Source organism: Lissotriton helveticus, chromosome 9 (assembly GCF_964261635.1).
Source record: "Lissotriton helveticus chromosome 9, aLisHel1.1, whole genome shotgun sequence".
In the NCBI taxonomy this organism is placed as follows: Eukaryota; Metazoa; Chordata; class Amphibia; order Caudata; family Salamandridae; genus Lissotriton; species Lissotriton helveticus.
This window is the reverse complement of record NC_136070.1, coordinates 862,952,732-862,963,151: the sequence shown is the minus strand read 5'-3', so window position 1 is coordinate 862,963,151 and position 10,420 is coordinate 862,952,732. Positions and strand designations below refer to the sequence as shown.

The 10,420-nt window shown below is 43.8% G+C and overlaps 1 non-coding gene across 1 annotated transcript; it reads left to right on the top strand.

Moving 5' to 3' along the window:
• The first annotated feature begins 781 nt into the window (after positions 1-781).
• On the top strand, positions 782-856 carry LOC144783543 (small nucleolar RNA SNORD83). The gene has a single exon (XR_013601500.1). It is a non-coding gene; the product is annotated as a small nucleolar RNA SNORD83 (small nucleolar RNA).
• The last annotated feature ends 9,564 nt before the right edge of the window (positions 857-10,420 follow it).

Here is a 10,420-nt window from a genome sequence, read left to right as displayed (position 1 = left end):
TAATTGTATTCCCGCCCTGGTGTGATGGTTGGATGGTGTTAGTGCCTGGTTTAAGTGTTTGGCTGAATCTGTTTGGAATGTTTGAAGGTTTTCATTGAGTTTGTGTTGGTGTCTCTGTGTCTCTCTAGTTTGATGAAATATTATCCTTGTGTATATAATTTCCCTTCTTTTGTATTCATTGTTGAAGCACATGTTTATAAAGTGTTGTTGGTACAGTAATGTGCAAAATATATGCTAAATAAAATAATTGATGGCGTAGTAAAAAGTGCGGACCTATATGTTTTATTCATAGGTTTTTGCTATGGAATGAAGTTTTGAAGTGTTTCTCAGTATTGGCAATTGTTCCGTTTTGTTGTTATTGTGACTCAGCCTTAGTGAGTAGAGTCAAGACCCTTTAGTGTTTCTTCATTGAATATGAGCAGCACTAAGGTATTACTGAGTCATATCAGCAACAAGTGTCATCTGGTCCTTAATAACACTGGGTTTGGCCATTTCCTTAAAGAATCTTTGGTCTTTGAGAAAGAACGAACAGTGGCTTTTTAGGTCTCTTCTACTCACTTTAGATAAGGCATTGGGTGAATCAAAGTTGCTCATGGTTCAGATTCATACAAAACAATTTGACAGACTTGAGCCAAGAAAAGGAGCCAGACTAAATTGGATTTAAATCATCAATCAGAATCATACACATTAAAGTAGTAAAATCACTCCTACAAGTGGCTGGTCATGAAGGACAGCGCTGTGAGTGCTTCGAAGGCCTGGGTGGGCACTGGCGGTGCGCAGAGCCACATGATGAGAAGCAGATACCATGAACACTTGTGTGAAGAAGACGTGAATCTATCACCCATGGCTGATGGCTCTGTCTGCATGTGCCGACAGTCATTTCAGGTTGAATGCTGCCTCTCCCTGGCCAGCCGTAAATGAGCCAGCCGGAAATGAGCACTCTCTCCAAAAGTCTCCACTTGTGCATTACTGAGCCAGAGGTGAATCTCTCGTTTTCCCACACTGCCACTGAGTTACGGGTGCGGCTGGAGGGGGAAGGGTGCCGGCGGGCAGTACGCAGCCTGCAGCCACCAGTGCGGCAGAGAAGCTGCAGGAAAGCAACCGATCGGGACCACAGCACGGCAACGGCAGCAATCCACCGATAAGGGGCCAATTTTGTGATGTGTTAGAGAGAAGGAATCGTTTCACAATAACGACCTGAGTGCCCCGTGGGTTGAGCCTCGTAGAACGGAGAACAACAACGGAGAGGAGCCAACTGGTGAGTATTGCCACGGAGAGCATAGGGGACTACAGGACCAGGGCTCCCCAGCGGTATCTGAACAAATATGAAACCCCCTAGCGACCTACCTGACCTCAAAATGGCGGCTGTTTGAGACAACCACAGGCTTCAATACCTCCGCGAGTGCCAGAGCCGGCGTGCAAGGTAGATAAAAAAGAGGGATGGAGCAACTACAAGACTGGGCCCAGAAGGAAAAACAAGGGCAGTTCAATCCTCTCCCTAAGGGTAAAATAACAAAAGCTACACACCAATGAGGGGAACAGAGGGACAGTGGGGTATGGCCCGAGACCTCACAACACGTGCATTAAAGCTCCACCGGTGACAGCACATGTTGAGGTCATACCTTACCTGACTCAGACTAGGGTCTAAGAATACCAGAAGGGTATCAAGCCCGTAGAACCCTGGTAATGATGGGACAACACAAAGGAATGTTTACCTTAAACAGGTCAATGGGGATTCCATACAGGATAGGGGCTTTATTGTCCCTACTACCTGCCAATGCCTAATTGACTTTGTCCAAAGAAAAACATAAACTAGAGGAGTCATAGGTTGTAAGATCCAAGGAGGTCCTATCTGAGCCCTGGCACAATTGAGATGAATTGGAGTACAGTTTGGAATAATGGGTGACCCATTCAGACTTACTAATTGCCACCTCAAGGCTAGGGGCGGTTCATCCTTTAGGAGGGGAAAGTTAATACCCTGCCAAAAGACACATGTGTCTTTGGAGAAGCTGGCTTCAATTAGGCAGACCCAGGTCAAGGTTTTCAGCTCCTTCTTCCTGTATTTTTAGTGCTAAATGATAAGCTGAGCTACAGCTCCTCATTTCCTGAAGGCAACAGGGTGACGTATGGAGAGCTGACAAAAGATGTTCATGCGCCTTGGGAATTAATCTGAAGGGAAGATCTTGTTAAAGTAGCTTTAATAGACCCATCAGTTAACAAAAAACCAGACTTGGTATCAGCATCACTAGATCAGATATTCAAGAATATGTTAAAGTTGTCTCCTCTGAGCAGAAACCAATTTTTCGAGAAAAACACTTGGATCCACATTGGACTATCACAAAGTAATACCATTACAAACTGTAAGGGCAGAATTATCAAGAATGTGCTCCGCTAGGATGTTTATATGACTGAATTCGAACCTAAGCAAAATCGATGGAGAAAAATGAACAATCTCACAGGTCTGAGGGGCCTGTCATGTAGTTCCTATTAAACCTATATAGGATCTGCGCAGTTAGACAACATTCACTGCGGGCTTGGTGTCCAGACTGATTCCAGACACCCCCACTGGGTATGTTGGTCTTTTTATACCAGCTAGCTCACAGTACCACTAGAAATTCCTCTTACCAAGGAGAGAATAGTTCTTGACAACTATTGAACATGACAACTCTGATTCCTCAGGACCGTGGAAACAGTGTACTACTTTTCACTCAGTCGCTCATGCACACTTAGTCTCGGAGAGATACACAGAATAAATGGAAGGGACATTTTCAATAAGTATTTATTTACCAGTCGTTATTCTAGTGTAGAATAGATGTGCTGTAAGGATCATGAGACAATAGCAGGACTGTCCCTTCCTTTATAAAATTCAAGAAACTCCTAAAAGTCCTCTTCCTCAACCCTGCCTTCCCGAACCGTGAACGGATGTCAAAGCAAACCAGCATGCACTATACAGCACCCTGACACTGTGTTGTTAAGACCTACCACTTCCCGCTCCCCGTTTGTCCTCGCCCCTCACCCTGAAGGTGGTTCAGCCCAATGATGATGTGCAGCCATCGAGGTTATCGCAGGACTCCCTTCCTCAATGTGGCACAGCATGCTGGGACTTTCGAACCAGTATATATACCTCCGTTGTACTATGTGACTCTTGTATTTAAAATTTGTGGTAAAGTGCTCCGATACCCTCGGGTCCGGCCAGCGCTATATAAAACTCCTAAAATAAATAAATAAATAAATACATCAATCAATAAATAAATAAATAAATATAATGACTAAAAGCACTAAGAAAGTAAAAGGATGGTAGATTTCTACCATGCTGATATAATCATGAATACAGGCAAGTATATAAAATACATGACAATAAAATGAGCATAAAATGCGTACTCCTACGATGCACCCTAACTAGATGTACCTAGGTGTACCTTGCATGTATGCAGGTGCTAAGACAAGAATCCCTCTAGGATAAAGTCAACCCCCATTACCTGAAGTAAGAGACTGATGGACCCTGTCCTGGTCTCGGGTTGGAAACCCCGCAAGGGATATCAGAACACTGCGAGCTGGAGTATCTGCATGCAGGGTACTTCAGTATGTCGCATCAGTGTGTCGGCATGGAAGTCCTGATTTCCTCTCTCTGTCTCAACAAGATGTGATTTTTTTTATACTCAGAGGTCTCTCCGGTAGTTCTACCTTGCTGTGCCAGTGTCAAACTTAGGATGACATCGGGAATGAACTTTATACACAGTTTTTATGCATGAGATGAGCCCTGCCGAGTTTCCAAGAATCCTCATGCATAATATATGTGGCTGCTACTAGGGAAATACCATGTTCTGTGTGCAGTGTCGTATCTAGGTAAAAGGTCAGTCCCCAAGAACCTTTATGTGTGTAATATAGGGAGGATATAGGTGATGTTAACTGAGCATAAATTGGGGTACCTATATGGAATATAACAGTCCGTGAAGTCAGCTAAAACAAACTTACAATTTACAGAACATAAGATATAATCAATGTCAGAATGTTGCCCACCCCCAAAATAAGTAGGTGTAAAAGGTACGGAGGCTGAAAACAACTCATTTGGAAAACCCAAGGTTACATTTTAACATTAAGTTGTTCAATAACCTACAATAGCCATTGTGGGGAAAAAGGGTTTGACCATTATTATTCAGATCTACCATACCACAAATGTGCTTGGGTGGAAAAGGGCATAATCTAATATTAAAGTCACCACCCAAAACTAAAAGAAATTCGCTTGCCTCACAACGGCAATTATTATCAATTTCCTGTTTGAGCTGGGACAATGCTGAGTTGATATAGTGAAGGGGGATGTTATACACGTTCGCAATGAGATTTAAATTGGGGGTAAGAACACAAACAATAATACAAAATTATAGAGAAGATAAATCAATTCTAATATTATGGTAAGGCAACTGGTTAGAAACATAAAAAGACAGAACCCCCCTTTGGACTGCTAACATGAGAAGGTACTGTAGCTATATGGAAAGTCTTAAACCCACTGATAAGAATAGGGTACAAGGATCATGTCTCCTGTAAGCAGAGAAACCAAAACAAATTTCTCAAAGTCGGGTGTTCTGGGGTTCGAAGCTATAGTTATATTACTGGTCACCATTGATAAGGGAAAATCCAGGATTGATATGTCAGGATTAACACTTGGGCTAGAGGATGGATGGACCACAAGTTGAGGGAGCTTCTCTCACTCAAAGTTAAGTCAATCAATACCCTCTAAATCTAACAGCAGGGAATAACTGTTCTGTGCGGCAGTGGCTGGGTGATGAACCAAAGAATCATGGAAGTTGTACTCCCGGGTAAAATAGAACCCTGCCTTCAGAGTAAATGGACAATATAAATTTCCCAATGGGAAGGCAATTACTTGTGATGAAGAGTTTATCAAATTGGACCATGCTTTGTGGAGGATCCATTGCACCAAAGGTGGGGCTTAAAATACATAACAATGCAGAGGGCAGACAAGGTTTTAGCACCTCTGTCAACCCAGTTAACCATTCTGACCATTTTTCGGTCCTCAAAAGCCACCCATCAAACCTATTTTCTTGCTAACTCATTGGATGGATTTTTTTCTCAGACTCTCACAGGATTCTAAGTCAGAGTCAGAAAATTAAATTGTGTGACATTACCAAGAACCACCACGAAAGTCATAGCTTCTGGAGGAAGATCAAAAATACCCAGCGAACCCTGAGTTGCAGTGTCATGCGATATATCCCTGGATTTAGCAGGTCGATTGTTGGAACTCAGGGCAGGCCGAGCATGGTTGCTAGACAATTAGGAAGTAATATGATTGGTAGAACAAGGAGTGGTTGTGGATTCAGTGGTATGCCGATTTGCGGGGTGAGAAAGGCTGGTGGTAGCACTAGCTTGCAGAGAGGTGGAATGTTGTCCCTCAACCAAAGCGTTAAAATTGTGGATGGGATGTACCTTTGCCAAGTTGAGTAAAAGTTCAAGACAACTAGCAGAAGGTTTCTCGATCAGTGCCAATCTAGAGGACAAAGAGTCCAAAGCGAATTTAACTGAAGCTTCTGGCGACTGAATAGGGGAATATACCTGATTAAGGGCATCAGAATTGGGAGGTAAAGATTTCATTGGTTTCTTGTATGTAGATGTTTTACCCTTGTTAAAAAGAGACAAGTTTGTTTTGCCACCACTTTTGAGGACCTGCGAGGGCCCTTCCTGAGTTAGATCTGGGCAGGTCTGTGTGTTTCCCCTGAGATATCCAGAGAAGGTTCAGGAATTTTGTAGCGCTTTAGTGGTGGGTCCGAGAATGATTCAGAGGGTGGAGACAGTTGGGACTAAGTTATCAATATGTTGAACGCATCTGTTCACTCCCTTATTAGGGATATCACTTCCACCTGTAGGGTCTGTTATGTCGGAGGCGACTGTAGTCGTACAGGAAGAGACAATCTTTTCTGGACTACCACAGGTAACTAGCCTCTGTATAACTTAGTTTGTCTCTTTGTCAAGTACGCCCATTATATTGGCCAAGTAATTTGTAATTGAGAAGCTGGGTTTACCTTGTGCCATGGTTGGAGGTAGTTTAAGGTTCCCATTGTATATGACCACTGGTGGAGCATAAAGTCAAGAGAGGGAGCCCAACCAAGCCTCATTTGGCCACGGACGGGCACAGATGGGCCTGCCCTTGGCCCATACGTGTACTCTGTGGGGTGCCAGGGCCCACCTTAAGCACATTGATGGTGGGCAGCCCGCCCACTTCAGCAGCCGTTGAAGTTCGGTGCTGGGTGCTGAGTGCTGGGAATAGCGATAGTGGAAGTGGTACTGGAAGTCTTTTCCCGGGGACTGATAGAATTTATGTAGGTCTGGTCCCCCTCCTTGTCACAAACAAACGATGTCCCAAAGACTATAAGTGAGGGCAAATGCTTTTACTTATTGTTTTCCCATCCCAATCTATTTTACAACTACTCCCCCGTACTCATATTCTCCCCTGCTTATTAATATTGAGAGTTTTCTCGATGTGTCAAGCATGAATGTGAGCTGCCTTGAATAATATTATTGCCAGAGCGCTGAGCCGAATATCTGAATTTTCCTTCAATAGGATTTTAAATAAAGAGGAGTAAGCATCATCCAGAAGTATAGTTTACGGTATAACCTATTTTGCTACGGAGTAAGGACCCAAAAGTCTGGAGCTTGGATTAAATGTAGGTTTATTCCAAATTCAAAGCCAAACTGATGTATGCAAGTCTCAAGACAATATTGTAAAAATACACAACCAGTACTGGTAGACTAAATCATCAGATAAAGTTTAACCTCAGTAGAATAAAGCATACAAGGAATTAAGTAACAGCAATGCAGAAAATAGGGAAAAAAATCTTGAGATCCGTATAAGAGTTCTGATTCTCTTGCCGACACATAAGTAAAAATCTAGATTTTCCTAAACTAAATCTAAGCTAAGTGTCACTAATTGGGGATACCCCAATATGATCATGTAAAAGCAGGAATGTGTCAGTATTGCAAAAACCTCTGTAGAAGTTCTCCAAGATCAGAAGAATTGCATAGCACAAAGCCACATAACAGAGATATGGCAAAGACGTCTGTACCCCTCTGAGTCTGAAGGGTATCTGCCCAAAGCTAAATTGTGACTACAAATTAAAACCTCACAGAACCGTTGAGAATCCCACATCATGTGACCAAGTTCTTTTCCACCGTCTCAAAGTAAAATTTGACTGTTTCATTCAATACTCCCTTCTCTTGGTCTGAACATCAGATCATCCTTGAATTCCTCCAATCTTCATGAATGGGATACTCCCTTTGTTCTTTAGCACCTCTCATCCTTGCCAAAAGGTATTCTCCCTAACCTCATTATCTCTCATACGCAATGTGCTTTTCAATAACTATGAGACCACGTGAACACACCTGCAAAGAAGTGAAAACATTGCAACCAAGCAAACTTTCACCTTGAAGGTTAAACATTAGAGTGCAAGGGCCAAATGTACAACCCTTATTTGCGGTTGCAAATGGGAAATCGGCCCATTTGCGACCACAAATTAGGTCTGCCCTATTTATAAACCCTATTTTGCGAGTCAGTTACCTATTACCGACTCGCAAAAGAGGTGATTGTGACCTTAAAACACTCGCAACTTACCATTTTGGTAGTAAGCCACTCGCAAATGGGAAGGGGTCCCCTGGGGACCACTTCCCCTTTGTGACAGGCATTATAATAATTTTTTAAGAGCAGGCAGTGGTGAAATGGTAACTTTTTTTTATTTTTTAAATGCATGTCATTTTCCTTAAGGAAAACAGGCTGCATTAAAGACAAAAACACTGCTTTATTGAAAAAGCAGTCACATACATGGTGATCTGCTCACTTCAGCAGGACGCAATCCCTGGGAGTGCTATCTATACCCAATGGAGTCGCAAATTGCACCTGCCTCAAGAATATTAATGAGGCAGGTAATTTGCGACCCCATTATGAATCGAAAACATGTCTGAGACACTTTTCCAATTTGCAATTCACAAATTGAATGGGTCGTACATCTGTCTCCAAATGCTTTAAGCCTTATGTTAACTTAATGTAGCAACTCTCTTCAATACACATTTTAAATGCTTGGTTATGGACACATATACAGTACTACAATAAATACATGGTACTATTCAAATTAATACATGAGTATATATAGAGTTAGCAATATTACTGAAACTACACAATTGCAGCTATATATGAAAGCTGCAGTTTGCTATTACTATACAAAAAAAACAGAAGAATGCACTCATGTAAATGTCTGTATGATACAGCCAATGCACCTTCTGTATTTCGTTCAAGTGCACCACTTTACGTTAATGATATTAATGCACACATATATTTAGTACTACCTGCACATATATATGGCATATTTATGACAAGAAAGGGTAGCGCCAAAATTACGCTGCTCCAACAACAACAGATCAAACACTAACTGTTTGTGCTTAAAGCAGAGCAAAAACAAAGGGGATGATGGACGGAGTGTTGAACATTGCAAGCACTCACCCCCAGTCAAGTGATCTGGGTTTAATCCTTCATCATTCTTTAGCTCACTCTCCCACCCCAGTTCAGACATGGCCATATGCAAATCAGTCCGACCCTGTGCCTCATGGAAACAGTCCAGCCTGAACTACAAAGCCAATACTTCCCTGGACCAGAAACAAGCATCCTGGGACCGGTTTCTGGCTAATCAGCTGTCATCAGCCAGGCTAGCTTGAATCCAGTGGCAAAGTGAGCAAGGGACCCACGTCTGGGCATACCCTGCCAGCTTAGGGCAAACAAAGCAAAATCAAAGAGGATGATGGACGGAGTGTTGAACGTTGCAAGCACTCACCCCCAGTCAACTGATCTGGGTTTAATCCATCATCATTCTTTAGTTCACTCTGCCACCCCAGTTCAGACATGGGCATATGCAAATCAGTCTGACCCTGTGCCTCATGGAAACAGTCCAGCGTGAACTGCCAAGCCATGTCTTCCCTGGACCAGAAACAAGCATCCTGGGACCGGTTTCTGGCTAATCAGCCGTCATCAGCCAGGCTAGCTTGAATCCAGTGGCAAAGTGAGCAAGGGACCCACGTCTGGGCATACCCTGCCAACTTAGGGGGAACAAAGCAAAACCAAAGGGGATGATGGACAGAGTGTTTAACATTGCAAGCACTCACCCCATTCAACTGATCTGGGCTTAATCCATCATCATTATTTGGCTCACTCCGCCACCCCAGTTCAGACATGGCCATATGCAAATCAGTCTGACCCTGTGCCTCATGGGAACAGTCCAGCCTGAACTGCCAAGTCACATCTTCCCTGGACCGAAAAAAAGCCTCCTGGGACCGGTTTCTGGCTAATCAGCCGTCATCAGGCAGGCTAGCTCGAATCCAGTGGCAAAGTGAGCAAGGAATCCACGTCTGGGCATACCCTGCCAACTTAGGACAAACAAAGCAGTGCACTTTCACTAAAACCAGCTAATGGACCACTTTGAATAGTACATGGGTACTGGACTTGTTCCTGATATGGCGCCTGATCCTTCTGTAAAAAGGGATGCAGCTCCCATAAACCATAAAAATAATTTAAACCTAGGTAGAAGAGGCAAGATGGCCGCCAGTGGTTTGTAGAACACAGTCACACCATTACCCCTCTCCTCTCATAACCTGATGGGGAAGGATGAACTCCCTATGCCGTGATAATTGTAAACTGCGGAAAAAAAACTGAGAATTCTAGTGCTTGGTATGCAGGCGGTTTTCTGGTTGAGAGACGCTCGGAGAATTGGGCTGCGAGGTGCTGCTAGCATAATTTGGAGGAGTCACGCCCGGACTGTGTTTAGAGCTACGAGCGCTGCAAGAGAGCACTGGGAAGCAGCGTGGTTTAGTTTCTGGAAGATGGCGCAAAGGGGCAAATCAGAGAAGGAAAAGATGGTGCTAGCGGGTGCACCTAAACCGTCAGGCACAGGCACAATACCGAAGCATCGACGAAAAGAGCAACTACTGGCCCTCCCAGAACACAACAGAGGAAAGGGGAGAAGGCGGAAAAAAAGCTGGAGGATAAATCAGCACAGCGAAGCGAGCCCCCGACTCCGGCCCCAGGATCAAACAAAGAGCATAATTCATTTACGCGGAGCAGTAAGACAAGCGGCGTTAAAGACAAGGAATCAAATTACAGGCAACCTACTGTATCGGAAGCATTTAGGTCAAAACCTGGAACATCCAGAACAATTGTAAGCTCTGGAAAACAAACAGCTGAAACCCAGGAAACCCAAGAAACAGATGCCGAGGGAGACGCAGACGCCGGCCTCGAGGACGCAAGCGGTGTGGTTGCTGGGCAACCAGGAAGCTCTGCTGGTGCACGCTCGGCTCGAGTTACAGAGAGAGGAGAGACAGAAGACGTAAGCAGCAAGCAGTTACAGCCGGTGAGCGGGGGGGCTATGAC